A 3,585-nucleotide genomic window follows, 5' to 3' on the forward strand; every position below is an offset into this window, starting at 1 on the left:
AGCCATTTCAAGGATATTAGCTTAAGAGTAAGGTGTTGTTGAGACCATCTGGACTGTGTACGAAACTAATTCCCTTTAAGGCCTCTACACAAACTTTTAAGATTCTGGAGGGCAAGTGTAGAGATCTGCTCTGTCTTGTGGCCACCCAAGACAAGCCTCATATGTAAGTGTCCTTGCTTATTAAGCCTACCACCTACCAATCTGGAGTAGTCTGCCTCTTTCTTCAGGTTCTCCTTGCCCTCTGTCTATAGAGGCCAGTTTGTGAACCAACACCTACTTGGAAAAATATACTTGTTATTAGAAGAAAATTGAATTGTGTCTAGAATAAATTTGTGAATATTGAATATGGTTTTACAAAAGTGGGTGCAACAGCAAAAATGAAAGAAATAGGTACTTTTGGAGCGAACTTAAGGACCTGCAAGTTCAGGACCTGGAGTGCACACTTTAGGGATATTCTCCTGGGCTTTAAGTGGGAAAGACACATATCATGGTTTAGTATAAGAAGTTAAATTTCATGAAAAATACATATCATAACTTAGTATAGGGAGTTAGTTTTCATGATATGCATTGCAATCCTCTTAAATTATTTAAACAGTTCATTCAAGCCTGATCTATTTGTCTAGCACCTGTGATAGTATTGTGTTCAATAGTATAACCCTTTTAATGGATTGTAGTATTTTACCTAAAGAATGTGCAGCATTTAGAGGCAAGAATCAGGAATCCATGTCATAAACATGGATTATGGCATAGTACTCTATCTCACTCATATAAAGGAAAAGTAACAAGAATGTAAATATGTATAATATCTGTAGGGTCATTTGGGCTATATATAACCTTTAAAACTAAAAATGTATACATCTTTTAACCCAGCAATTTCAGATAGGAAAAGATTTTCAAGACATGTTTACACACACACACACACACACACACACACACACACACACACACACATATTTTGGATATTTTCAGTACTGGGTATGTTGGATATGTCTTGTACATTGTCAATTTTTAAAATTATATACCCTTTCCATTTATTATCTTGTGCAGATATTACTTTTTCAAAATGAATTAAATTTAAAGGAATGAAAAATACATAGAAATAGTATTGATATTGTCTTGAAAAATCCACTAACCATGGACCTCTTCTCACTTTCCTAAAAATAACCATTATTATCAATTGTGTATTTTGTCAGGCCTTTTATAGCATTTGGAAACTCTGTCACTTGTCTTTTCACATTTTTTTATGATGTCTCTGGCACAGAAGCTTTTACTTGGATGAAGTATAATTAACCACTGCTATTGTGTCTTGTTTAAAAATGAGTTAAAATTTATTAATTGCTTATTATGTTCTAGAAACCCTTCTGTAACTTTATATGCATTGTCTTACACTCCTTGATACACCACATATTAAAGGATCAATTTGTGATCTTATTTTACAGATAAGGAACTGAGGCCCAAAAGGATGAAATAGCTTGCCCATCACCTAGGAGCTGTTAGGTGGCTGGACAGAGTTTTAAACTCACAAAATATTTTCTTACATTTCCCCCTAATATTTTATACTTTTGTTTTTGTATGTTTTATTTAAACAATTTGTAATTTATTTTTGTGAATGGTGTGAAGAAGAGATTAGAAGTATTCTTGAGATCAGTGCATACACTTGCACTAAGTAGTTTTTATCACAAAGTCCATTTGAATGATTTCCTTCAAAATTGAGTTTGGAGAGGAGCTTTGTACCACACAAAGATTGTTATTTTTGTTGTTGTTGTTAATGACCCTTTTTATTTAGGGCCTTTAAAATGGTCAAATAATTTGAAAACTTCAGTTATAATATTTATGTTGTTCCCTCAGTTCCGTGTGTGTACTTGCATGTGTGTGTGTGTGTTGCATAACTCTGATTTTGATCTTGACTACCTGTTATATTTAGAGGTATATGAATGAACATAATGAGCCAGTTTTTTCAGTGAAATTAAGTTAACAATAAACACTATGATTTGATGATGAAAGCATGGGATTTAACTAACTTAAAGCTAGGTTTTTATCCCAGTTCTACCTCAAATTACCTGTCTAACTTTGTATATTATGTCAACCTGGACCTCGTAAAAGAAGATTATAAGACAGAATTAGACTTGCATGGTTACTGAAGAAATTACCTTAAAGGATAAAGGGAGAAGGAAGTAGGAATGAGCAAGGGGTGACTCAGATCATGATGTAGGTCTGATGCCTGTGATGAGAGTGAAAGACAGTTAAGCCCTAAAGATATTCAGGCTGCAGTGTAGCTATGAGAAAGTATTGACCAGATGATGGGGAGCCCCAAAACAAAAATAACCCATTAGAGGAGTCCTGTGTGAAGGTAAAAATAGCTGTATCACCTCTGCACCAGGGTAAATTACTTTTTCTGACCTGGTGAATCTTCTCTCCTGCTAGTCCTGGGACACAAGGAATCCAAACTACACTGGCAGCAGCCAGAGCTTGTATTTCATTGGGACCCTATCTGTTTCCCCTGGCAAGAAAGTGCCCCTGTGGCGACCATGACTCCCAGCCTGATGGAGCTCAGAATTGCAAAGCAGGAAATACAAAGTCTCCCACTGGAACCTAAGGGACAATAAGTGGGGCCCAACCCTGCTTCTGTTTCTTGCTCCTTAACTTGCATATCCTTCTTTTACGGTACACAGAGCCATACAGAGGTCCTGGCTTAGTGCATAAACTGGGTCCTGAAGGATGACACCAAATAGTTGTGGAGCATTTTGTCCCTGAGCAGGCACTTCAGCTGTGCCTTTGATAGGACAATCCAGCATTCTCATAGGCTTAGTGCTTATAGATGGTGCAGTATGTGATATGATCAGTGGGTCCTCTGATAATTAGCCCATCCCCACACTTTTCCACTGTGAAATGAGTCCTCTTGTCATATGCTAGGTTGTGTGTGATTTAATGCCTGTGGATCAGGCAATTTGTAAGCATCCAGGATAGTGATGCTGGCTGAGACTCTGTGGGTGAAAAAGAAAATCCCATATCTGGAATATATTTCTATCTTTGAAAGGACAAACTGCTAGCCCTCCAGGATTAAAGAATCCCAACATGGTCAATTTACCACCAAGTAGCAGGTTAGTCTCCTAAAAATAGAACCTAGGGGCCTCAGAATTGGTCTCTGTGGCTGTTGGGTTTTATATTTGACAGCAATAGTAACTACATTATACTTGGTAAGTATAAATCCATGCTGTCAGTACCATAAGTAAGTGGCCTTTTTCTCCACCACTGTGATCACTCCATCATGCACACGCCATGCCATTTCTGGGACGATCTTGTTCAGTAGCCCTTCCATGGTGAATGCCTCCTAGTATTAACATTTGATACAAAAATTTTCACATCTGTATCCACTCCCATACACCCACACACATGCATACCTAGATGTTTTTGTCTCTGGTCTTCTAGTCCTTCTATTCACATGTCCCTGATCAGCTAGCTAGCCAGGACATTGGTTATTGTTCAAGAAAATGCATATATTCTCACAATGGTCCAATGTTCCTTCCGTACAAAGCAGGTGTCCAGATGCCCTGCCTGTAGCTGCACCCATTAGGAAGATTTTCT

The 3,585-nt window shown here is 37.6% G+C and overlaps 1 pseudogene; it reads right to left on the minus strand.

The window, feature by feature from the left end:
• The window catches only part of LOC103075555 (mitochondrial fission factor pseudogene), a 90,272-nt pseudogene extending 86,953 nt beyond the window's left edge, over window positions 1-3,319 (minus strand).
• Between the last annotated feature and the right edge of the window lie 266 nt (window positions 3,320-3,585).

This window comes from Lipotes vexillifer, unplaced genomic scaffold (genome assembly GCF_000442215.2).
Source record: "Lipotes vexillifer unplaced genomic scaffold, Lipotes_vexillifer_v1.1 scaffold1244, whole genome shotgun sequence".
Lineage (NCBI taxonomy): Eukaryota > Metazoa > Chordata > Mammalia > Artiodactyla > Lipotidae > Lipotes > Lipotes vexillifer.